Below are 27971 nucleotides of genomic sequence, written 5' to 3'. Positions count from 1 at the left end.
CTCTCGCGATCTCTGGGCCCGCGCTCGCTTCTTAGAGGACCCCCGGGTCCTAGCGCGTCGTTTCCCCGTACTGCTATTTCCAAGTAAAGAAAACAGAAGACGCCAAAAGGGTACACTTCCCATTGTTGCCAACCCATCATTATGGAAATCCCAGACAGGACTGACTGTAAGGCTTAATTGGAATCGAGGGTCAGAGTTCGAAGCCCACTAATGTTTTGTAAGGTCTGGGCTGTGTATAAAACTCCCTGTATTAGGTATATTCTGGGTTAGGGCTGTTCTCAGCGATTCGTATTTATGTCAATACAGCGATGAGGTGAAGGGTCCTGGCCTTAGTTCACACAGAACCGGGTTTCTCGAGGAGGAGGGGATGGGGTTTGATCTTCATTGGTTTTTACCCATCTCACTGGTTCTTTGTATCTTCGGACGTTTACAGTATACAAAACTCTTTGCCCAGCATGTTGGCTCTTCTTTGACAATTTTGATAAGAGGCACTTGGACAAAAAGCTTGTAAAGTACTCAACATACGTTATTATTTTATACTAATGATAGATCCTGTTTTAAGATGAGGAAAGAGGGACTTAGAGCCATTAAGGAGCTTAGTGGCAGACAGCTAATAAATGACAGAGGTGGGATTTGAACTCAAGTAGCTTAATGCCAGACCTGCACTTTCAGTTCGCTCCTTCCCAAATCATACATATTTCAGCATATTTTGTGTCCACAAATAAGGACCAACTATTAGGGTACAGTTACACACTGGAGTGGCATATTGTCACTGAGTAAGATGATAAGGTGTCAAAGATATAAAGCACAGACATTAGAGAAGGAATATTGTAGATTTTTGCAGATTTGGGTTGCGATTGTCTCACCTTAAGACAGGATAAAATGAAAAATTGCAAACTTTTCTGAGTATAATCAACCTTTGGGTTACTTCCCAAGGACTACTCTGTGTGTGTGTGTGTGTGTGTGTGTGTGTGTGTGTGTGTGTGTGTGTAGGGGGATCAGTTTCTAACATTGGTAAATTTTGCAGAGGGAGAGGGGAGAAAAAAACAGTTGGACTAATTTTTGAAAAACCAAGGCTACTCTGGATGTGGTATTATGGGAAAATGCCTACAGGGAATAAGCTTTCACTCCTCATCTGGGAATTTTAAAGGGTTGCATGCTCCTTCCAACAGAAGAAAACATGGAGAAGAAAAAGCTTTGGATGTCCCAAATGCTAGTTCAATGGTGGGATGTTGTGAGTTCAGATAATTTGTGGAGATTTGCTCCATTTTTCCTGTTCTCCAGAAAGTGTAGCCCATTTGAGTCATGCAAACTATTGCATCCATCACTAATCACACAAATTCTTAGGAGAGATTGCAAAATCTAGGAGAATGCTACCTGAAATTGCAAATTAATGGCCAGTGGGATCAGTTCCTTATTTCATTACCTGAAAGCCTGACTATATGATATGAAGTGCAGTTAGGAATCAGAGAAACCAATCTTCAAGGCCATATAACCTTTATGATACTCTTATCTATTTACTCTGAGAGCTATTTTGGGAGATATATGTAGAATAGGAAGAAATTAATGTAAATAACAGTCACCAAGGAAAAGTTCATGGAATAAGATTCAGTTTGCACTTGGTAGTAGGCAGAAGATGGGTAATTAGAAACTGGGGCAGGAATGAATATGGAAGGTAAGAGGTAAGGATGAAAACAGGTCATGTGATAAAAATGGGAATGATCTTGATTTAGTTTTAGTAACATTTTGTTTTAGTGACTTTTCTCTGCAGCTTACTGGTGTTATTCGAAGTTATTTAACCTTTTTACCTTCAGTTTCCTGGAGCTGGCAGGATGGCTTAGTTTGTAGAGTGTTTACATGAAAGGATCCGAATTTGGATCTCAAGGATCCTAACAAAAAGCCAGGCACAGCAGCAATGCATACCTGTAATCCCAGCACTGGGGAGGCAGAAACAGGAGGACCCCCGGGGATTGCTGGACAGCCACTCTTACCAAATTAGTAAGCTACAGGTTCAGCAAGAAACTCTTGTCTCAAAATAAGTAAGTTGTATGCAATTGAGGAAAAGTACTGTTGAATCTAGCCTCCACATTCATGCACACACACAAACTAACAAACAAAACCCAACTTCATTTCTTTAATTGTAAAATTGGGACATAATCATTTATCCAATGACGTATCACATGAAAAACATCAGGGATTCACGTCTGAATATCAACCAGGCCTTCAACAACAGACAGGCAGGCATAATGTGATAATAGACAATATATGAGGTGTGTATGCAATGCAGCCTCTTGAGGCTTCAGGTGGAGATGGATTCTGAGCTGAAGCTCTAGTCATCCATTCATTCATGCAATGTATATTTTATCAGGCATTTCCTGCAGACCAAGCCTGTTCTAGGAGTGGGGTAGATTGGCAGACAAGCAAAGACAAAATCCGTCAACTTTGTATACTACTAAGGGAGGTAGAAAACAAACAGTAAAATATAAGGTATGTTGAACATTGATAAGAATAGAGGAGAACACAAGTGAGAAGTAAGCTATGTAGTCTTTTAGGCAATGTACTGCCTGGTTTCAACTGTCAAATGATAAAATCAATAGTTGCCTTAGAGTCTTTTCTTTCTTTTTTCTTTTCTTTTTTGTTTGATTTTTTTTCGAGGCAGGATTTCTCTGTAGCTTTGGAGGCTGTCCTGGAAGTAGCTCTTGTAGACCAGGCTGGTCTCGATCTCACAGAGATCCAACTGCCTCTGCCTCCTGAGTGCTGGGATTAAAGGAGTGTGGCACCACTGCCTTAGAGTCTTAATGAATTATCTAGATCAAGTTGGCCTGCAGACATATCTTTGGGGCGTGGGTTGCCTTGATGGTAGTTGATGTTAGAAGATACAGCCCATTGTGCATGGCACTGTTCCCTGAGCAGCATATTAAGAGAACACTAGCTTAAAATGAACAAGATCACATTTATTCTCTCTGTTTTTGACTGTGGATGTGTGTCACTAGCTGCTTGAGTTCCTTCCTTGACTTCCTGGAAATGGTGGACTGGAAATGGAAATTTTAAGTCAAATAATCCCTTTCCCCTTATGTTGCCTTTTGTCAGAGTGTTTGTCATAACAATAGAAATGAAACTGGGACAGGAAGGAATTGACAATATCTTAATAGGTGGTCAAAGATGGCCTCACTAAGAAATTTTATGAATCTTTTAAAAAGTAAAATATAATAGAAACAAGAAGTATGAATACATGGCAAATTGAGGTAATACTATAACATAACAGTTAGAACTTTCTTCATAGGCAGTTAGGTAGAGAATATGCAGTCAAGCATAGAAGACAATACAAGAAAGAGTGACAAATGGGAAACTGAGTAGATCAGAACTGATTGAGTATGAAGTCCAGGAAGGAGAGGGCAATAGCAGAAGTGTAGCTCATTTGGCTGGTACCTTAGAACAAGTATTGTTCCTCAGGTTGTTTGCAAAAAGCTGGGAAAGGCCTACTATACTAATAGTTTCTTGCTTGCCATTATTTACATAATTCCAGGGGCAGACTTGGAAGCTTGATTTGTAATGCTGTTAAAGTGACAGGCCTCCCAGGAAGTCACCCATCTTTTCCCCATTTTTTCCTGTTCTCCGCAGGGCAACTCACAAAACCATCTGCTTGCCTCCTTCATGGAAGTAGCCTGCTCTAATCTGGATTCCTCACTATCCTTAAGCAATGATCAAAGAAAATTTCCTACAAACACAGCTCCCTTTCTAAGAAGGGTTTTGTGCCGAAAATCTCTCCATCATATACTTCCTTAGAAAAAAATTACCAACTTTTGTATATTTTGTCATACTGTTTTTGAGGATCTTTGGGCTTGGAGGATAAGATGAAAAATGAGGGAGGAGAGAAGAGAATTGAAATCAGAAAATACAGAATATTACAATTGTGATTTACTTAGGGCCACTGGACCACAGCTAGTTCCCAGTCTGTAAATCACAGCTAGCCCCAGTCTCTTAATAGGTTACAGGATATCTCTAAACCTTCATTGTAGAGAACATCTTTTGGATTTCTGAATCTGGTTAAGCAGCTGCTTCATTCCATCCATACCTTTCAGTCTTCTCTGTGTTTAGTCACATCCAGAAGTGCTGAGGATCCAGTTATATAGAAATAAGGCAGGCTCATTAACTTGAACTTCCTTTTGTATATGTGCATGTATGTTTGCTTGTTTCCTTTATGTGGGTGCATGCATGTGCAGAGGTGAATGTGGAGGTCTATAGTTGTATTGCTCTCTGCTTTATTTATTGAGGATGGGTCTCTTTTGAACCCAGAACTCACTGTTCAGCTGTACCAGCTAGACATATTGTTCCTGGGATCCCCTATGTCTCTCCCTGTTCCAGGGATTTCCTATCTCAGCCTCCATGTTCTGAGATTACCACACCCACTGACTTATATGTGGGTCTTGGGCATCTGAACTCCAGTCAGTCCTCACACTTGTGTAGCAAGCTCCTACCTGTGGATCCATCTCTCTAGCCCTAAACTGTAGGTGTTGGCCATACTTACTAAACTTTATAATCAGGACTAACATCTTAACCCTCATTGGATGGCTCTCTGACAATTACAGGTTCAAGGTATAGGGCCACCAAGGAGGGAAGGAAGAACTATGGTGATGTTGAATTTTTTTTCTCATGGGACCAGGAAAACTTAGCACCATGAAGCTCCTGTTTCTGGATTGTAATTTCTGAATTATGGTAACAGAATTCCTCTAACCTGTATATTATATTATATCAAAAAAATCTGTCTCTGCTTCCCCTAAGTCCCCAGCTTTAGATTTGGTATTTATTAACATGTTGTTTATTTACTTAGGTTTTTTGAGACAGGGTTTCTCTGTGTAGCCTTGGCTGTCCTGGAACTCTATTTATAGACCAAGCTAGCCTCGACACACAGAGATCTGCCTGTGTCTGCCTCCCAGGTGCTGGGATTAAAGGCATGCACCACCACCACCCTGCTTAACTTACTGTTTTTGATTGTACGTATTTATGAGGTACCCTATGGTGTTTCTTTGTACAATGTCCAAATCAAGGTTAGCATGCTAATTGCCCCAAACAGTTATCATTTCTTTGTGGAGAAAGCATTCTGTGCTCTTCCAGCTTTTAACTCTTTAAAGCTCTGTTACTCTGCCTTCTGAAATACCTGATTGGTTTAACAAAGAGCTGAACAGCCAATAGCTAGGCAGGAGAGAGAAATAGGCAGGACTGTCAGGCACAGAGAATAAATAGGAGGAGAAATCTAGGGAGAAAATCGAGGAGCAAGAAAAGGAGGAGAGAAGGATGCCAGGCACCACCCACCCAGCCACACAGCCACCCATGGAGTAAGAAGGAAAGAAAGATACATAAGGAAAGGTAAAAGGCCTAGAGGCAAAATGTAGTTAAAGAGAAATGTGACAATTTGTTAGAAAATCTGGCTAGAAACAAGCCAAGCTAAGCCCAGGCATTCGTAAGTAAGAATAAATTTCTGTGTATTTATTTGGGAGCTGGGTGATGGGCCTCCAAAGAGAACAAAAAAAGCTACACTTACCTCCAGTGACCTTCAAGTGGGCCCCACCTCTTACATTTTACCACATCCCAGGAATGCCATTAAGGGGCCAATCCATTTACCAGGACAAAACCCCCGTGATCTAGTTGTCTTTGGAAGCACCATCACAGAGACACTGAGCTTCGATGTGTGCTTTCCTAACCTATCAGGTGTTTCTTAATTAAGTCAAGTTGACAAACTGGTGCCTTTTCCTCTAACCCTGGATAACCTATCTAAAAATAAAGAGTGACATAATATCTCAATTCTTCCCATGAGTTTTTGAGTTTCCCCTGTACACTTGTCTTTAAATTTCTCCCATAGCAACTGATCCAACAAGCCTGATAATTCCAAATGTCTCCCCAACAGTGACATGGAATGGTTCACTGATAAATCCTTTTAATATTAAATGCATGTGTCAAAGTCATTTCTCCAATTAGTTATTGATAACCAACATTACAAAAACCTGCCATACACACCCAGTAAATTTACCACATTGCCTAGGTATATAAGGAATTCAACTACTTCCAAGGGAGATACTGGCAGCTTAGAAATAAATAAATTCCTAATTCTGTTCTCTGGAAATTATTGTCCATATTTCAGCTGTCACTCCTCTATTATTGGGGTGGAATACAGAAATTCTCTTTTCTGTGTCACCTAATGTTTATACAGTTTTCTTGTGTCATATAACATTAACTAATGGTTCTAATAGTTCCCAGATCAGAATCTAATCAGTAAGGGATATTATTGCTTTAAGAAACAGACTTTAATTAGTTTAGTGATGACTTGAATTGTTCAGTTAATAATCCTGGGCAGATGTTAATGTGTTATCATGTTGAAAATAGTATTTTCAGATACATTGAAGAATTTCAATATGAAATCATTCTGGGTTTATAGTGAATCTAAAGTAGAATGGTGTGTTCTTGAAAGAGCAAACAAGCAAGAAAAAAAAAGGGTATAGAGATGGTCCTCTGGGCACAGAGGCAAGGATGGTAATTTTGCTGCCATCAAACACTATTCCTAGACTGCTCTACTTTGAAGAGGCAATGAATAACTCATTGGGCCCATCAAATCATATCTTCTATGTTAACTTGTGAATTAGTTACTTTTCTGTTGCTGTGATCAAATAGCACAACCAAGGCAACTTACAGAAGGGTTTATTTGGGTTTATGGTTCTAGAGGAACAAGAGTCCATCATGATGGGAGTCATAGCAGCAGGCAGACATGGCAGCAAGAGCAGGCAGCTAAGGTCTCACATCTTCAAACATAAGCACAAAGCAGAGAGAGAGAGAGAGAGAGAGAGAGAGAGAGAGAGAGAGAGAGAGAGAGAGAGAGAGAGAGAGAGAGAGAGGCAGAGAGACACAGAGAGAGAGAGATACACAGAGATGGGGAGAGGGAGAAAGAGAGAACCAAAAGTGGGGTGAAGCCAGTCTATCCCCTGACATACTTTCTCCAGCAAGGCCATACTTCCTAAACTTCCTCAAACAGTGCTACCAATCAAAGACCAAGTATTAAATACCTGTGGCTATGTGAGACATTTCTCATTCAAACTATCCCACATTGTAATTGTGGAACAGAACCCCAATGAAAACCCAAATATATGTTTATTATCTTGACAGATACCTATTGAACAACCTGATGTACCAGGCAGAGAAATAAGAAACTCCTTTTTGTTAACCCATATCTTGATAGTGGTTGTGGAAAGAAAATAATCAAAACAACAAACAAAAGAATTTCCTCCATCCTTCCCCCTCTCCTTCCTTCCTTCCTTCCTTCCTTCCTTCCTTCCTTCCTTCCTTCATTTGTTCTTTCATCCTTCCTTTCTTTCTCTTTCTCCTCTTTCTTTCTTTCTTTCTTTCTTTCTTTCTTTCTTTCTTTCTTTCTTTCTTTCTTTCTTTCCCAGGATAGGATTTGAAAATCTTGCTCACACTAGACAAGCACTCTACTACTGAGCTACATACTAACCAAGGCAATTTCTGATGGTGATAAGAATTGCTAAAACAGAGTTATTCAAAGATTATTAGTGTAAAGACTTACAGTTTTTGTTTTTTAGATCACATGGTCAGAAAAGTTCCTGGAGGAGATGACATTTGAACTACCATCTAAACACAAGAGGCTAGGGATTTGCATATTGGGTAAAGAATGTTGAAGGCAGATGTTACAGCTTGTGCAGAGGCCTTTTGGTAGGAATTACTTGACTTCTAGGAACAGATGGGAAGGCAGTAGTTTCTGCATGGTAATCAAGTTAAAAAAGGCAGTCCTGACTTCAAGTTGCTTTGAGAGTGACAGGGTCAGATCCTGTGCAGTCTTCTAAACCACAGTCAAGGGTTGGTATTTTATTCCAGACACAATTGGAAGTAGTGAAATAGGAAAAAATGATGTGATTTATCATTTTAAATGGAAGTACTGTTGCCATGATGACGTTGAAGGGAGAGAAGGATTCATACTGTGTCAGTTTAGCTAAGGAGTTAGAACATATACCTTCATTAGTAGGGTTGGAAGTGGTGAGACTAATTGTGATTTTCCCCTCAGAGTTCCAAGGCTTCTCCTTTTACAGAATTCAGTTAGCGCTTATTCTCTCTCTTCACACCATCATCTCTTTTAGGTGTCAACCCTAGGCCTGACTCCAAATATGCTTTGTTAATTAACTTATACAATTGCATAGAGGCAGAGCTCTATACTAAATTTATATAAATATGAATTTGTATATCTATACATAACACATTTATACAAACATGTTTACATGTATTATGTATTTTATATAAACCTTTAATAAATGAAAAATAATACTATTTAAATTTGTATTTAAAATATGGGATTTTCATATATTGTCATATATATTACATAAGGAATTGATCAAGAAGGCTCAAGGTCTGCTACAGACTGAAACCAACGTATCAGTTGTGTGCTCTAGCTCCCACCCCTGTAGCACTAAGTCAGCCAGCTAAGCCCAATGTCTCAGTTTCAAGGTTCCACATCCTCCTAAAACAGCAACACCAACCGGGGATTAAGTGTTCAAACACATAAGCCTATGAGGCTCATCTCAGATTCAAACCATAACAATTGGCTAAAAAAGAATTGGTGTATGTGGTTTCCTGGACATACCCTTAAAGGACACAGAAACATGGTTACTCCTCTCTTCCTTTCTCCAGTCCCATAGATACTGTCTGAATTTATCAGAATCCCAGGAACATCCAGAAAGGGGTCCTAGTCTTTTCACAACATGGGTACAGGTCAATTCAGGAATCCCTCTAGGCTTTCTTTCTTTTTTAAAGTTTTATTTATTATATATACAGAGTTGTGTCTGCATGTATCCCTGCAGGCCAGAGGAGGGCAGTAGATCTCAATACAGATGGTGTGTGGTTGCTGGGAATTGAACTCAGGACCTCTGAAAGAGCAGCTACTGTTCTTAACCACTGAGTCATCTCTCCAGCCCTGCCCCCTCCAGGCTTTCTTAAGACAGGTAAATACTATCATAGTTAAGCCACCACTACTTTGTATTTCTATCACACACAAAGTTAATAATGAGTAATATGATACCTCCCAACTAATTCCTTTTCTAAAGACACCAAGATAAATGTGTTTGCTACAAGCAAGGATCTAATGGGCACAACTGTTGTTCATGTTATGCACAATTTAGAAGTCTCCCACCTATTCAACCAAAAGTTTCTTTTTTTTTAAACTTCTGAAAGAATTGTAGACCATTTATTAGTATCTATTATTAAAAGCACCATACTTCCTCTAGGGAAGCAAGATTGATCCACATTTTCCTCACAGCATCTCACATTTCATAAACCCTTGTTTAAAATTAACTTATATCACTAAACAACACTAAAATTCTTTTACAACTACAAAATACAACCTGTCTTCTGAGAGACTGAAAAAATGTAAGTTTCATATAATACATAAAAATATTAATGTCAAATAGGTGGCCAAAGTCTGTTCAGTATTGGTGAAGACAGTCCCAATTCCCAGATTTCCAGCTGCTCTGGTTTCTATCTTAGCACACATCCTATTGCTCTAGCCAGATGTCATCCAACTGTAGGACAGGAATTTCTGCCCCTGTTCAAGAGTGCAAGTCACTAAAACTGGGAGAAATAATGTGAAATGTATAACTAATGAAAAACTAAACTAAAGCATGTTTTCAATTTAGTTAACATTTTGGCTCTTCATTTGATATATATGGGAGCATTTGTCTGTGTGTTTTAAAATCTGGCATGTTCTATACTATAAATGGTACAATCTATTCTGAAGCCATGACAAATGAATTTTTAAAAAGTGATAACTACTAGAATAAACCATGAAATGTCCAAGTACCTTGTACAAAGTAAGGGTGAATTTTTTTAAGGTTCATGTTTTGTTTGTGTACTTGGAATGAGGAGTTGACCAAAAAGAATTTAGAGGGGTTGGAGAGAGAACTCAGCACACACAAGGCAGGTCACAACCTTCTGTAACTCAGTCCCAGGGATCCAATACCAATTTCTGGCCTTTATCAGGCACTGCATGAATATGTTATATGTACATGCAGACAAAATACTCAAACATGTGAAGCAGAAGCAGAAGTAGGATATCTGTGGCCAGTATGGTCTACTTAGTAAGTAAGTTCTGGGCTAGGCCGAGATACATAGTGAGATCTGCTAAAAACAAACAAACAAAAAACCACACACACATCCCCAAAACAAAAGTAATATGTAATGTATATATATGCATATATATGTTAATAGTTATTCATACTTGGCACTTTAGTAGTTTTTTTAGTCTCTATTAACTGCGACTCACAGGTTTTTTGATAACAGTTAAGAATAGCACAATCATTGGTTATATACATAAATATTATAATGTAGTTTGACAGCATGGTGATTAAGCAAAACAACAGTATGTTCTCTGCTAACGCCTATGACCTCCCCAGGCATGAGCTTTTGACTAAATTTTGTAGTATCATGTATGAAATTCCTCCTGCGGAGCAGGCCTCCTCTTAAATCAAATGTAGTCCATTTAATAATCATAATGCCACTATTGCACCAATGGGCACATCTTGGCAGCTATTCAGCATTGTAGTTTGCAGGGTCCAGTGCTGGGTAAAGCCACTGATACCTTTTCTCCCCCAGCAGCCTGCATGGCACCTTCCAGCACTATGAAACACTATGTATCAGGGATAATGTTTTCCAGTCAGTTCAAGGTGGATTTCACTATGTCCCACATATAAAGTGAATCATATCTTCAGCAATAGGGCTTTATTGTCTACTTAAGATGGGAAGTCAAGAGCAATGGCAATAGCCTTGTTGCTTTGAGTGTCTTTGGGGCCTCTCTAAACAACTTTTAAGGATGTATCTATATCATGCCTGTCACTGAGATTTTTCATTTAAGAACCTATATTTTCTGGGAGCAGCATTGTGCACCCATGCAGAGTACTTCTTCTCAAAAACCCTTCAAAAAAGTATTTTTACATTTTCCAATTAGCTTGAAAACTAGTGGATTTCCATGAGACTTCTTCATGTATCCTTAGTTTGGGATAACCTATCCCTTACCTTCTCCTCTCTCAATACACTCTATCTTTTCTCAAACCTTTAGCCACCAATACACCCTCTTCCTCCTTCTATGCCACCTGTGTTCTATTGTCCCCTCTAACTGTTTTTTTTTTTTTGGGAAGGGAGTTAGAAGATTGTAGGTTCTATATAGCTTTTCCATGCACCATACATTTTGGTTAAGAATTCTATTAACACAATTTCCTATTCTCTACACTCCTCCATGCTTGAAGCCTTCTACCCCAAGCATCCCCTTTTCTATTTTCATTTTACCTGTTTTGTTATCTACCTTCCTTCAAGGCATCCATTCCCCAATGACTAGTTTTAGTTTCATGTACTCCAGGTTAAACATACAACATTTTTACTTTAATAGCATGAGCTATTGTGATGGTCTGTGTAAATGTGTATGTATGTTTCTAAAAGGGATAGGTAAGAATAAAATAACAACACTAACTATTGACTTGCCAGTCTTTGGAGGACAGTTTCCTCCCTCTTTAATACTTAATGAGTGTTAAACCAATAAATCTACAGCATTAGCAAAACAGAAGCCTGGTAAAACTAGCACAGTAATTTATGCATAGTTGTGAATGAATTGGTGGATAAAGTGATATATAATATGCATCGTGAGTCAGATTGTCAGACTAATATACAGCTTACTTAGAGTTGATTATTTCTTAGTCTCTGTCCAATTGCTTAATAGTTTCCATATGCTTACCTGTACTTTGGTGACTCTTTCTTACCAAAAGCAAGGGGAAGGCTGTAAAGAAAAAATTTATTTCCTTTTCACCACCCTTGCTTTCAGCACATTCTCTAGCACATACTCTAAGTAGTTTGTAGACGTTCTCTATTTGAGTCTGAACACGAATGTTATAAACATCATACAAACCAAATATTACTGAGTGATTCATAAGAATATCATAATACTATGAATCGATTTTGCTTACACACACGAACTCTCTGTCTACATATATATGCAAATATATATGTATATATATCTTATGTAAATGTAGAGGGATGGGTATACCTTAGTCTTTTTAATAATTGCTTTGTGTTCCATTGCATGAGTATTCTATCTTCTGGTGGGTGAATAGCTTCCTTTGAAGATTTAGCTGTGGAAAACAACCTGTCAAGTAACATTTCTTTTCTTTTAAAAAAAGATTTATTTATTTATTATGTTTACAGTGTTCTGCCTGAATGTATGCCTACAGGCCAGAAGAGGGCACCAGATCTCATTACATGGTTGTGAACTACCCTGTGGTTGCTGGGAGTAGAACTCAGGACCTCTAGAAGAGCAGCCAGTGCTCTTAACTGCTGAGCCATCTCTCTAGCTCCCAACATTGCTTTTTTAAAAATTTTCTTTTGTTATACTTTGTGTGTGTGTGTGTGTGTGTGTGTGTGTGTGTGTGTGTGTGTATACACACAAGCAAACTTGCATGGGTGGAGATGAGAGGACAACTTACTGGAGTCTGTTCTCTTCTTGTACCATATGAATATCAATAACAGAACCCAGGTTGTCTGGTTCGACAGCAAGTACCTTTGCCTGCTGAGCCATCTTAGTGGCCCTAAGCAAGTCTTATATTGTTTTTGTGGAGTGCTCAGATGACATTTTCAAATGTCCTTTGTCAACATATTTATAGGAACGGTTGTCTTAAGAATAATTTTAAAGCCAATGAGAACTCATCCACATCAATCTACAAACACAAAACCAAAGATGGTTTTATACAAATGATAAAAGTGGTTAGAAGCTCAGATCCAAAAAAAAAAAAAAAAAAAACCCTCCAACATCTTGTCATTTGATTCTAAATTTAGATCACCAGCCTCAACTTGTCAAGAAAAGTTATTCTGGAGATTATCCTTAAAATCCTTTCATGTTGATTTCATCATATCTTCTATCCTAAGGATATTCAAAAGGGGAGGTACACCCTGGGAAACAATCACTAGAGTACAGAGATGGAAGCTTCCAGAAGGTAAGAAGGTGCTTTTGAAGTGGAGGTAAAAGCACCAGAAGGTGCTTTTGAAGTGGAGAAGTGATGTCCTGACAGGCCTTGGTCATCCAGGGCATTTGGTAACCAACCCCTTCCTTAAATAATGAGCTACTCTCAGAGAAGCAGACACCCTGAGATCTGCTGCTTGTTAGGTGTGGGCCTTAAACAAGTATCTTAACTCCCCTCTACCTCAGTTCCTTAAAATGATCATGACAATATTGTCTACTTAATGAGATTCTTATGAAAAACACCCAAGAACTAACATGTATAAAGCATTGCAGGGCCTGACACATACTAAGCAGCATGCAGGTGTTGGTTAAATAAAATGCCAAACTGTGTAAACATGGTGGTTATCCCACCTTATGTACTGAAGAAGCCCCCCCCCACCCCCAGTTTCCTAAGCTGAAAGGAACGTTTGTATGTAGAATGCTTCCTTCCCCTTCATAAGCCCCCCACACTGTAGACACCTTTCTATTTGGTGCTCACAGAACTCCCATATTTCAACAGTCTATTACAATCAGAAATGATTAGGTTACAAATAAAATGGGTTGATATTGTATAACTGTTTCTCAGATAGTTGCTTGTGCATTCTTTGTGTTCAACAAACCGAGAAGAAGAGAACTGCAAAAATATATTATGTAACAAATTGAGTTAAAATTCAGGAACCAAGTATGATATATACTTACTTAACATTTTAATGTTAGAATTATTGAACTTCCTTTATTTTAAAGGGGGTTTAGCAGATCTTCCCACACCATCTTGTAATTTCCTGTATTTTGATTAGTTGCGAAAGATTTGGACTCAAGTATGAAGCTTGTTTCTGAGGTATGCTGTACACTTCAAGACTTATTCTTTAGTAGAAAGGTGAAGTCCTTGGATACTGTGACAGTATTTTGGATGACTGCATTATGATTTAGTCTAATAGTGAAGATAAATGCCTTATTTCCTCATATTGTCACTAATAGCATTTGTGGGACTTGACACCAGCTTTCAAGTTCTTCTTCAGCATAGAATCACACTCATATGACTTCGTGAGGATGTACTGGAATAAATGTTTGTGATCCTTCAAATTCCTGTGCTGGGATCCTGGTCTCCATGGTGATGGCATTAAGAGGTTTAAATAACAAAGACTCAAGAGATCTTTCCCCTTCTCCTGGTGAACACAAGGGAATTGCTTCTTTTCAGACTGTAAATCTGCTGGTACCTTAATCTTGCAACTATAATAAATACATTTCTGCAGTTTATAAAACCACTAGTTAACTTCATTGTCTTACAGCAGTTGGAATGAACTAAGATAAATATTCCTGGCGGTGGAAATGAGGGACAAAATTATTATGCTACAGGTAGTCACTAAAATATAGATAACTTTTTGTCTTTGATGAAAATGCTAATGGGAGACATTATGTTAATTACAAGTATAAACAACAGATTTTATGTGTATTGTGTGTGTGTGTGTGTGTGTGTGTGTGTATCATCTTGTTCTAAAAAGCTAACCTAGCTTAGAGATTTAGGGCTTCTCTTTTAGTACAGCAATTTAAAATATATGGCATTCTAGTATTTTTCTTTATCCTGCAAGACTGCAAAAGCCCATGCTTAACTTTCTTTTCAGATGTAAGTTGCTCAGGGACTCTGCTCTACTTTCTAACACTACCTACCCCATTTTCTATTGAATGGTCATTTCCATTCTTTGCTAAGTCCTAACAGTTTTTCATGTTCTGCAATTTTCTCTGTTAAACAGCCGTAGGCATAAATTGTCATAAAGTCACAGACAATAATAAAAATTTAGATTTGGAAGGAAACAGAGACACTCCCTCATTTTATAGTTAAAGAAATTCCATACCCAAGAGGATAAATAACTTATTCAATGTCATCCAGTTAATATGTAGACTGGGCCAAAGCTTCCAAGGTAAAAATTTTTTGTGGGTAAAATTTCAGCCAAAACCATTTAAAAATGCATACATAGTTCCTCCTCTCTGGTTAAAATAGCACAGTAATGCAACCTACACGACCAAGTTTGGAAGCTAGTACGTCTAATCCTGAAAACACTGTGATATGGAAAACAGTGAAATGAGGTATGTTATTTACAGACTCTGGTCTCAGAATTTCTAGTTAATTCAGTGCTGTATACTTTGAGACTTCAATATTTTATTGGCTAGGTCAGTCAAAAGAGATTACTTTTCTTAATGAGTTTTCTAGAGAGTCAGTGGAAAATAGACAAATACAAAACACATAAAACATGTCAACAAAGAAACATGCTTAATAATATATTGTCATAATTAATTTCTGTTACTATAACATCTAACATTTTATACCCACTCATGTGGCAAATTGAAGGCCAGACATAAAATTGTAAGTTAGCCATGGCTTCAGAATCTGAATGTAGTTGGAGCCAAGTGTGAGAAGTCTGTGGCTTCTCATCCTAACTCCATTTTCCTCTCACTCCTCCTGTGTGGCCACAAGTAGTCATACCCCCTATGAAGGGTCATTTTCCTCTATTGCTGTATGTTCTTATTATAGTACAACACATTTCACTCACAAGCAGGGTACTTCACACATTTCTGGATATAAAGAGACTGTTTAACTGACCATCTTATGCCCACAGAGTAGAAAGAGACTTGAATAGAAGTGGGTACAACCCATTGCATATTATTATATATATTATATATATATATATATATATTATATATTATGTGTTTTGTCTATAACTCCAAATACATATTCTTGGCTCAGAAATACCTTGATGCCCCTTTGGGCAGAATATCCTACTTTTACAAGAATAGAGACTCATGAAAACTTAAGTGGGTCTTTGAAGTAGGTTAAGACTTTATGGGGAGGGAAATCTGGGTCTCCTGGGAAGGGCAAGGGCATTGTCTAGAGAGGAGAAAGTGGTTTCATGTAAGCAAAGCCTCCCGGCCATGCAGACACAAACCCTCTAGAGAGGAGGGCCAGCAAACATCCAGAGTGTCAGCTTCTAATGACACAATACTTAAGAAGGATGTCCTGGTTGATCAAAGATAAGAAAGCTCCAGGACAGGGCTTCTTTATGGACATTATCTCGGTTTAGATTTGTGCAAGGAATGCACACAAAGATATTTGATATTCATAAATATCCCCAAACAAGTTGTTTTTTTTTTTTAAAGAATAAACATTCAGAGAGATTGTATTCTGAACATGTTTGTTCAGAATTATGATCTGTCAGAACTGGAAAGAATATTCAAGATTATTTAATAAAGGTGGAATGTGGTTAATTTTGGAATGTCTATATGACACCCCTCCTGTCAAGGAGGGAAGAGGAATAGAAAGAGTATAAAAGCCATAGATGGTACATGACTTCAAGAAAATAGCAGTTTTCAGACACAACAGGGCAGATGCACATATGAACTCACAGACTGACACCATGCACAAGACCTGCACAAGCTCAAGCTGGGCAAACTCCCAGCATGGAGGAGGGGGAGAGGGCATGAAGTTCTATCCATAGCCAAGCATCTATTCACAACTGTTAGCTGTTGGGAGAGGAAAAAGGTAGTTTTCTTCAGTGTGACTCTGTGCATAAAAAACACACCCCAGGGCAGGCCCCATACTCAGGAGTAGTCAGTAAATACAAATTGGAATCTATGCTGTTTTTTCTCTTTCTCTCTGTTTGCAAATTAATATTTATTGTTTATTTAAATTATAAACAATCTTATTTTACATACCAATCCCAGTTCCCTCTCCCTCCTGTCCTCCCTTTCCTCCCACCAATTCCCTCCACCCCCACCCACTCCCCAGGGGAATCATCAAAGTATGTCTCATCATTTGGGGCAGGGTCTATGCCCTCTCCCGTGTTTCTAGTCTGAGAGAGTGTCCCTCCATGGGGGAATGGGCTCCCAAAGTCCATGCACTATGGATAAATACTGGTTCCACTGCCAGAGGTCCCATAGACTGCCCAGGCTCTCCAACTGATACCCACATTCAAGGGGCTTGGTTCGGTCCTGTGCTGGTTCCCCAGCTATCAGATTGGGGTCTCTGTGCTCTCACTTGGTCAGGTCAGCTGTTTCTGTGGGTTTTCCCAGCATGGTCTTGACCCCTTTGCTCATCACTCCTCCCTCTACAACTGGATTCCGGGAGTTCAGCTCAGTGATTAGCTGTGGATCTCTGCTTCTGCTTCTATTATCTACTGGATGAAGTCTCTAGGATGGCATTTAAGGTAGTCATCAATGTCATTATAGAGGAAGGGCATTTAAGGTGGCCTCTCTACTATTATTTAGATTCTTAGTTGGGGTCATCCTTGTGGATCCCTGGAGATTCCCCTAGTGCCAGATTTCTTGTTAAACCTATAATGGCTCCCTCTATTAAGGCATCTTTTTTGCTTCCTGTCCTCTGCTCTTCCTCCAACTCGACCTTCCTGATCCCTCATGGTCTCCTCCCCTCTTTTTCTCTTTTAAGAGAGAAAGAATAGTGGTAGCAAGGTGGGAAATGACCTTGAAGGAGTTGGAGGAACGGAAGGAATATGATAAAAATATATTGTACAAAATTCTCAAAGAATAAAAATATTATTAAATAAATCACATATACAGAGAGATAAAGACACACATACCCAAAGAGAGAGAGAGAGGGAGAGAGACAGAGAGAGACAGAGACAGAGAGAGACAGAGAGAGAGAGAGAGACAGACAGGGCGACAAAGTCAGAAGCAAAGTTAGAAACACAAAGAGAGAGAATAAGACTAGCCCAAGGTCAGACTTGAAGTTAGTAATGGAGTTCAGACCCAACTTCGTACTTGGCCTTCCAGGTTTCTGTCTGGCTTCTTTGGGTAAAACCTCTGTTGATTTTCTTTATCATATGCACTGGTGGAAGGAAGACCACAGGGTGGGTCTTAATTTTTTTTTACCTATATGATACAGCAAAACTAAAAATACAGTATTTTATATTGAAAAATCAAAGTCTAGTCAGAGAGAGAGAGAGAGAGAAAGAGAGAGAGAGAGAGAGAGAGAGAGAGATACATTCACAGAGACATATTGGGGAGGGGATGGGATAGGAATCAGGTAAAAAAGAGAGGAGACCCTGAGATGGAAAATGAAGAGGACACTGTCTTTGTATCCCAAGTATGAGAGCTTTTTTTCTTTATTTGGATCAAACCAGGAAGTGATGTCATCAATGACAAGCACTCTAGCTGATATAATGAGAAGCAGCAAAAATGAAAAAAGGGGGTTACAGGGGTGGTGAATAATTCCCTCACTCCCATTTACCCCCAATTTGGGACAACATATTAACCCCAATAATAACTGCCAATATTGTCGGTAGTGTTTACTTTTAAAATGAAGATCAGAAAATTCAGAGTGCTGAAGTAGCAAATATGGAGTTGGCGCTGATCACCAGTGCTTCAGCAAAGTAGTATTTGTGGTTTGTAAAAAACATAAGCAGAGCATGGACTCTCACTTTCAATTTTAGCTCTGCAACAAACATTTAACCCAAGCCAGGTTTCCCTGTGGTAAAGTGTAAATAAGAAAGTTGGCTCTTAATACTTGTCAGAAGCCAGCCTTGGTTAGATCCAAAGTCCTTATTTACACAAGCCTGGCGACTCCCCATGCTCAGCTAGCGGCCAGTTAGCCTTGCATCCCACCCCTTAGGTTCCGGGACCTGGCCTGAGAAGCAATTAACACCTATTCCTCCCCCCACTTCCTTAGGTTAGTGCTTGAGATAAACACAGGAGATTCTGGATACCTGCCCTGGCCTGAGAGCAGTTAACATTCATTCCTCCCCCCACCTCCTCTTTCTCTGCTTCCTCCTTTCTCTTTAAAAACCCCTTGTAATAATCAATAAACGGAGACCTTGACAAAAGAAAAACCCTGCTTGGTCTCGTTCCTTGTTTCTCGCCCATTATTTTCAGGCTTGATCCACCTTAGACTCATGAATTACCGGAGCCCCGCGGGCTGAGGCACTTACTACAGAAAAATTGTATAAAGTTTCCCCAAACTCCAAGAACAGGGAAATAAATTATGTAATATTTATATGATAGAATACTGTCAAGGTTTAAAATCATGGCATTTGAAAACTGTTAGCAGTAGTTTAGAAATTTGCAAGGTAAGTGAAAAAGCATGACTCAAAAATTGTGTCTGTTGAGTTGTATTGATTTTATTAAAGATATTTACATTAATATAAAACACTTGAAAAAAGCAATCAATTGCCAATAGCTCTACTGTTGTTGGTGGTGCCTTGTGAGCTCTTCCTGCAATGTTGATTGGTTTTACTCAAAGTTGTCATGTGTAGGCAACCACAGTACCCTGGTCCTGTCATGTCTAGAAGACAGCTGTGTCCCTCTGGTCATCTCTGACTCCTGGCTCTTAGCAACTTTCTGTCCTCTCTTCTGTATTGGTTCCAAAGCCTTGTGGGAGTATGGATAGCGATCTTGATACCCTATTAGTAGCTTAGTACCCCACAGGTATTTATTCTCTGCCCTTTGGTTGACCATGTCGATGCCAGTCACTAGCCACTATACAAATAAACTTGTCTGATGAGATCTCAGAGGTAAACTAATTTATGGGTGTAGAGATATGAATCTAGAGGACAGTTTGATATTTTGTCCATTTAGTAAAGTAATAGTAATAAGTTCACCCTTGGGGCCTGTGAGCTCTCCATCTGATAACTTCTTGGGGAGGAAACATTAAAAAAATGTTGTTTTTTTTTATTTTAGTGTATGACTTATTGTAGGTCAATTACACTCTAGTGGATGGCCCTACATCTATGTGTATATGGGCATCGCAATTGGAATTGATTATAAAAAGCTTAAGAGCATATGAGAATTGGGAGGGGCTGGAGAAGTCTGGGACAGATCTGGAAGGAGTTAGAGGGAGAAACAGGAGAGTGAATATGATCAAAATACATTGTATGCATGCATGCATGCATGCATGCATGCATGCATGCATGAAGTTTTCAAAGAATTAATAAAAATATTATAATTGAAAAATACCTGAAAAAATGCATCAAAATGTTGATTTTATTACTTCTAGACAGTAATTGGAAGTGATTTTAAACTTTTCTTTATATAGTATTTTTCTCAATTATGTATAATAATAATGCTAATTTTACTATTAGAAAAATAGCAAATTTGAGACAGAAGGGTAAAGATCTCTTGTCCAGCCTGAGCAACATAGTGAGATTCTATCTCAAAAGAAAGAAAGAAAGAAAGAAAGAAAGAAAGAAAGAAAGAAAGAAAGAAAGAAAGAAAGGGAGGGAAGAAAGAAAGGAAAGAAAGACAAGAAACAGCCAACACATCCCAGTTCTGAGAACAATATTCTAAACAATCCAGGTGCTTATATTAAAGGGAAATGTTGACATATGTTTCTGTGGACAGCTTTTGTCTCAGTAATGAAAGGGTGTGCCAAGAGCAATTGGCCATCATGAGAAGGGCTCAGCATATGTGCTATGGCCACTTCAAAAACTATTCCCATGTGTTGATCCCAGTGTCCATCAAAGTCAACTCTATCTTGACCATTGCACATTGTCTTCATCCATAGTCATGAGGATGACTTTCAGAGTTTTTGTGTCCTCCATAGGCCTGAAAAATATGCAGGTAGAATCTTTTACTCCATGGCATCAATTCTAACCCCTCTTTTTAGCAGGCAATAAGTGACTACTGCTGCTCTGACTGTGGTGTCAAGTGATGGTTATTCATGATTTCAACGAATCTGTGATATTGTAATTTATGCTGTTTATTTTTCTCTGCTCCCTTTCCTCCTTTCTCATTTATTTGTTTATTGAATACACGGAAGCACAGAAGGACAATGAACAAGAACACCCCACTCTAAGAGCACACAGTTAATGCCAGATCTGAAGGTAGAATTCAGAGTCTGATTCTGAGGTGTACTTGTATCAATAGAGTTCAGAGAGTTGCCCAACACCAGTATTTTTTTGAGACAGGGTTTCTCTGTGTATCTTTGGAGCCTATCCTTGCACTCGCTCTGGAGACTAGGCTGGCCTTGAACTCACAGAGATCCGCCTGCCTCTGCCTCCCAAGTGCAGGGATTAAAGGCGTGTGCCACCAATGCCTGGCCCAACACCAGTTTTACTACAGAAAAAAAATTAAAAATGTACATTTCTAGGTCTCATCTCTAGAAATTATAAATTCTGTAGGTTGGGAATGGGACCAAAGAATCAGAGTCATGATTGCTAAACTTCTTCAACTTCTCAGATCATTTCTGAGTAACCAAGTGTGGGAAATGACCTTAGCTGGAGACATAGGTGATATGTGCTTGGGACCAAGGGTTCACATTCTGGCTCCCATTTCTCCCACCTCATGCACAGTCAGTACAGTGGAGCCCCTCATCAGCCCCACTCAGCACTGCCATCATCCAGCTGATTAATATAGTTTGTGCAAATGTCCAGGGGTTTGGGGTAGGAGAGGACCTAGTGGCAGCATTTGCTAGCATAGGAATGCAGCAGACCTGTCAGAAACACTTTCCAGATTCTGCATTCTCTAAGGGATAATTTTTCTACTGGTCTTTTGAGATCACTGAATTAAATACCTATACCAGAACTTCCATCTCCAAGGTGTTAATGCTAGAAGTCACCCTCAGCTTCCTAACATGACAAGCATTTAATAATAGCTACTTTAATGAAGTTCCCCATGACTTGGTTATTAGAACAAGCAGTCAAATAATGATAAGAAAGGAAAACCAATCAAGTAAAAAAAAAAAAAAAACAGATGAAAGATTTAGCAAGCAAAATATTTTGGGGGACATACACTAAGACATTCACTTTTTATCTGAAATTTGTATTTAATGCCTTCTTTTTAAATCTAAAAACCAAAATGGGAGGCTCCCTTTTCCCCCTTAGTTTTGTTTAATCATTCCACAGTGGTGAAAAAACTTACTGTCTAGAAATATTGATTCCATACCATCGTTCCTTAAATAGATTGAAATTATCACTTAGTTCTCTAAAATTACATTGATGAGATAAACAGGCAGCATTCAGACAAAGATGTCTTATTGGTATTGAGAGATTCAGGTATGGGATAAGGAGAGGATCTGAGGAAAAGCTGCCTGGGACAGAAGGCTTTTCATAGAACAAATACACATGTTCTGAAGCTGAAGCCAAATAGCAAAAAGTAAATGAAATTCTTGGGAGAGTGAAGAGCTTAATGTAGACTATAGTTCAATATCTGTTCTCTAGAATTTAGAAAGGTTTGCATCTACATGGGCCATAGATTCTTATCCAGGGTATGGGTTCAATAGCTAATAGTTTCTCTGTGTGTTTTCCAGCCCCAGCAGTCAGTAATTTAGTGTACTTAAATACGGATATCTCTGACACTTTTGCATTGAATATCAGAACAAATAGGTAGTAGTGTAGTTATATAACTTGCTAACATGTCATTTAGTGTGCCTGAGGACTGTAGCAGAGCTAAGGACCATTGATAAGAAGGTCCTGGTTTATTTTTTTAGTATCTCTCCCCGTTGGTGCTGAGGTACCAATTGTCACTCAGAGAGAAAGGTGTCTTGGCTTAATCACTTGTTGCCATATAAGCCATATGGAAAATGTGAACTTGACATTTTTTCCTTATTTCAGTTATTTTTTCCAAAGAAAAATTAAAACCCACAATGTGGGGGAAAAGTCACAATAGCCCTTGATTATTAAAATATGGATAGGAACTAGATGTGTTGAAGGAAACAAGGTAATACACTTGAGATTGGTAACTCTTACCATTCCTTTTATAAACTGTCAATCAATACAAATGCAAGGACCACTGTAGACCAGACACAGTTCTAAATACTGTTTTAGGAATAACATAGGGCTTACAACTACATGGTGAGGGATGCAGTGATTATGTCTGGTATAGCAAAGAGGGAACTGGAAGAGAGATCCTGCAGTTTGCTTATGGTCACCCAGGAAGCATGAGGTACCCTGTTAAACTACTTCTAATGAAATCCTGATTTCTTGGCTTCATTTGAGTTTGCTCAATACTACATTTCTAGGGAAGACTTAATCAGGTTTTTTTTTTTTTTTCTTTTTTTTTTTTTTTTGAGAAAACATGGCATTCAATCCCATTTCAAATTAGGAAGAATCTTTGGCTCAATTCCTTTAGTCTCTAAAAGTCCCTCAGCGCCCTTTCTTGGATAATTAGTTGAGAACAATATCAATTATATCTAAGTGGGCAAATTGAATTACTACAGATGAGCAATTGATTTTTTTAATTATCATTGATTGCTCAGTGGTTATCTCAGTGTAAAGATTTGTACGTTCTGAATCTTTAATTTAATTGCTTTATTAAGGAGTGCAAAGGCTGGCACCACAGTGACAGTGAAGTTCCCTCTGCCCCTTTCCTCCTCACTGATATGGCAAAAGCCTAAGACAGTCACCAAAAAAGCCAACAGTAATGAAACAACATGAAATCATATGTACATTTAATTCTTTATCATTTTAGGGGATTTGTGGGATTCACAATATTCTTGGGAAGGAGTTGGGCTTGCCACAGTGACTCTCTTATCAAATATTGATGGTTTTAATCCTTAAGTCAAATTTACAGTAAATTCAATTGAAAAATAGTCATCAGAAACTGATGTGAATTTGAAAGGTCAAAAGCAGGACTCTCCTCTTTCAATCTGACTCTTATGTGTTCTAATAGTACTAACTAAATGTGTGGTTCTCCCTCTCCTTAACCACCTTCCCTTCTTCCCTCATATCCCTCTGCTCCTCCCCTTCCACCTCCCCTCCCTCTGTTCCTCTCTCCCTGTTTTTCTCCCCCTGCCCCTCTCATATTTTAGATAGACTCTCATTAAGTTCCCCATTATGCTTTTAAACTTGTTCTTACCTGACTCATGGGCTTATGAGAAATAGAAAATAGTCATTTGAAACTGATAAGTTACTAAGTAGCTCTTTCTGAAAAAATGGATTACTGATAGTGGTGGGAGGGAGAGAGAACTGGGATTCATATGTAAAATAAGGTTGTTTCTAATTTAAATACAATTTATAAAATAAAAGTCAAAGTAAGTGAAAGATTGAGGGTATAAATAGAAAACCCAGGTTTTCCATCCCATCCTGCAAAATAATGGGTAAGTTGTGGCTTTGTACGGTGTTTTAGCTGGAATGAACTCACTTGGATGATAACATTAATTTCTGTGACACTATCGCTCATGATTTTGTTTGGACTTTGGCATTTGACTGTATGATGAGAAACATCTGTATGATTTTTCCTCAACAATACCAAATATACATCTGTGTGGGAGAATGGTCTGATTTTGGCATGTAGTTGGCATGTTTATATATGCGCTATAATCAGATGGGCTACACCATCTGGGTAATTCCAGAGGTTTGGTTGTACAGTGTGTATTTATGGTTAGGATGTAGAGATAAGCTATCTGAATTTCACATATTCACTTGGCAATACCCCTAGATTCCAACATCCCTTTTCTATGTTGGATCAAGTTCAGGAACAATTTAAATATATTTTCACAACATTTCCTAAATGACTGTATTGTAATTCAATGTTATATTTGGCAAACTTCACCTAGAACACAGTAGCTAATGGTGCAAACTGATTTTATTTGCATACCATTGTTAACCACTTTTATGTAGTACTTACCCAACGTGTCAGATTATTATGATCTATTTAATGACTTAATGGATGAGATACATTGTTCTTAAATTCAATTATACCCTTTGCACCTCTGGAATCAAGGTCATGTCAGCATTTCTATTATGTGAGTGTCTGGGCTTAACAGTTTTAAACTAAGCCATAAAAGATGGTTTCCAAATCAAATTGTAGTAATAAAGGTCAGTGCTTGAGGGGCCCAAATTTAATATACATAATATGTAAATATATATTATATATATAATATATATAATTTTTGTGCATCCCCTGCTTCCTAAAATATCTTTTAGGAAAAGCATCCCTTTTAGTCCATGCACAGCAGATGGAAAGGCTTTCATTTCCCATTTACTTTATAATGCTGGGCTTTCCTGCCTTGTTGAATGGCAGCTATTTCTCAGACCATCTGGCTCTTAATCTATACTCCAGTATTTACTGATTGCATCACCTCAGGCTGTTACTTAGCAACTTTATATCTCACCTATTAAATGGGCTGTTAACAGTACCTACTTCTTAGAGTTGTAGTGAGTATTAATTAAGATGCGATGACTATGTGTATGGGATCCTATGTATGATTGCAGATTTCCAGAAAAACATCTGGAAATCCTAGGTTACTGAGGTGAGACTTCGCATTCACAGATAGGTATGAAAGAGGCTATAACAAGGAGACAATCAAATCTTTAGAAATTAAAATTTTATTACTTATGAAACACTGTGATGTCTATTGATTTTCTTGGTAAGAAACAGAGTTTTCAGAAGCAGTTGTTTTGGTTAATTTTTAAGCCCTAGTTAAAATGGTATTGTTGGTGAAACACTAGACAGCTCTCATCAGCTGAGTATTAATCGTGAGAATATAGATACACTTCCTCACTCCAGGTGGGGGGATAGAGCCACTTCTTTACTGTTTTTTAAGTTAATTGACAGGTTCGATTTTGTACTGTGCTCAATTTGTTCTTAAAAATGCACACTGATAAAGCCCCTTTCAGAAGTTGGAGAATGGCTGATTCACTGATTGGTGAACGTGTTTTCCCATGTACTCATAGAAGAATCACCTCCCTTGGCTGTTACAGATCTACATGCTTCTGCAGGTGACAGATGGCTGTGGGAGGGATCCCACATTGAAGCATGACAAGTGTGACATACATGACTGCACAGATGCTTCAGATTCCTCCCAAAGTGAGTACATGTGTCGGATGTCACAGCCCTTTGAATTTTCAGTAATAAATATATATATTAGAAATTTTCATGTCAACACATACTGTCAAACCTTGTAAATTATAATTCTTAACTCAATTACTTGAGTTTCACCTCAATTAAAATTCTTTGGTTCAATTCAGGTTGATTTTCCTCATGTTTTCCATTCTCTGACATAATATGATGACACTTACACAACTACAATCTGCTGTGTTTACCCCTCCATTTTACAAATAAAATCCTAGATTTAGAAAGTCCTGCAGAACTCAGCTTTACGAGTGAGTTTTGACTGCATAAGTGCCTCTGTTCACATGAATTCTTTTTGCTGGAGAGAAAATAATCTGCAACCTTCACTGGGCAAACATAGGAAGCAGAGACTATGCAAACACAGCAAAGGGAAAAGAAACTAGTGATATGGAGAAGAATAAAGCCTTGAAAACTGAAGAACCATCTAAGTATGGTTATAATTCATCTGATATATACATTTATATATATTGAGATTTTATTTTATTTTTGCTAATACCTATAAGTCTGTGTGTGGGCATGTGCACATGCGAGTTTAGATGCCCACAGAGTTCAGAATAGAGCATTGGATCCCTATAGTTGGAGTTACTGGCAGCTGTGGGACACATGATGTGTGTGCTGAGAACCAAACTCAGGTCCTGTGCAAGAGTAGTATGTATTCTCAGATCACCAGGCATTTCTCCAGCCTGGGATTCAAATGTATTTTTAAAATGATCTACAGTATCTACTAGCAAAGAATAAGCAAAGTGGATGTCATTAAGAGTTATGTATAATAGATTGTTTCCTTATTGCTATTTCATAAATTTCATTTAGCTATATTAACTGAAAAAATGGCCAGCACAAGGAATCATATTTTTTTTTAAATTGGACTGAAGTTATAATTCAGCTGGAAAGAAAAATGTAGCAGTTAGACAATGGAATTAGGATAGTGTGTCTAATCAAAGCGATATAGAAAAAAACTATCCAGGACACCACTGGATAGTGTCCTAAAGACAGGCTTTCCTGGCAATTGAGCTTCTTGGCACTACTAGTTCATTGGCATATTAATGAATGGCCTTAATAACTAACCTTAATATTTATTGGCCAAGTGTGAATCACTGTCAGCCCTCTCAGGAACAGGTATGGAATAAGATTAATAATTTTGTCAAAAAAGGAGAATGTAGACTTTATAGAGGGGTGATGACTTACTGGACTCTGAAAATGTCTTTAGTGTTATGGTAAGAGCATTTGATGTTGTGTGGGTCCAGATTATTATCTGAAGGAAAAGATAATTACAATGCAAGAGTCAGAGTCAGCTCAGTTGATTCTCTGTGGTGGCCCAGGTTACAGATACATATTTCCAATATTGTACATTTTCCATTGCATTTTATTAATTTGCATATGTGTTAGTTTCCATGTTTGTTAGCGCAGTGGGAGTTTCTGTGTCTTATTTTTTTATAACCTTGACTATGGAGCTGTGTATAACAGTGCACAGTGCATACATGTTCATAGTCAATATATAAGATGACATAATCATGATGCAATAATGCTTCTAATTCCGGAGATGAATGAGCTGAGAGGAAAAACAAATGCCACAGGCCTGATTTCTGTTTCTCAAAAACACTTTTTGACAGATCAAATTATTTGAGTAGCATCCAAAGACAAACCCTAAGAAATCTTGAAGTTGGAAACATCATCTATTGCAACTCCGGATGGTATTTAATAGAGAAGCAAGAGACAGTAACTATTTTAAAATTAAGAAATTAGAGCTGGAGAGATGGCAAAGTGGCTGCTCTTCTGGTGGACTGGAGTTCAATTTCCAGCACCCACATGGCAGATCGCAACCTGTTACTCACGTTCCAATGGATCTCACTCAATATGTATATATATATGTATATATATAATATTTGTATATATGTATATATATAATATATATATATTTGTATATTTGTATATACAAATAATATATATATATATTTGTATATTATATATATATAAAATAAAAGTAAATTAAAAAATTAGGTTACATGTATGTGCATGCTTATGTATATGCATGTTTATGTGTTTGTGTGTGTGTGTGTGAAAAGCTTAGAACATCCACAGAAAAAGTTAATAGCAATCTGTAGGTAAAAGGATTATCAATGATTTTTAATATCTTTGCAATTTC

At 38.1% G+C, this 27971-nt stretch overlaps 1 long non-coding RNA gene across 2 annotated transcripts; it reads left to right on the top strand.

The window, feature by feature from the left end:
• Positions 1 to 4: 4 nt before the first annotated feature.
• LOC103163848 lies at positions 5 to 27671 on the top strand. 2 transcript variants are annotated; one of them, XR_004770545.1, is made up of 3 exons: positions 5 to 110; positions 25678 to 25783; positions 27439 to 27671. It is a non-coding gene; the product is annotated as an uncharacterized LOC103163848 (long non-coding RNA). The 2 variants fall into 2 exon arrangements; XR_004770544.1 differs by lacking the exon at positions 5 to 110 and adding an exon at positions 114 to 166.
• Positions 27672 to 27971: the final 300 nt, after the last annotated feature.

The sequence above is a fragment of the Cricetulus griseus genome, chromosome 6 (assembly GCF_003668045.3).
Source record: "Cricetulus griseus strain 17A/GY chromosome 6, alternate assembly CriGri-PICRH-1.0, whole genome shotgun sequence".
NCBI classification, from domain to species: Eukaryota; Metazoa; Chordata; class Mammalia; order Rodentia; family Cricetidae; genus Cricetulus; species Cricetulus griseus.
This window is presented reverse-complemented; position numbering and strand designations above follow the sequence as displayed.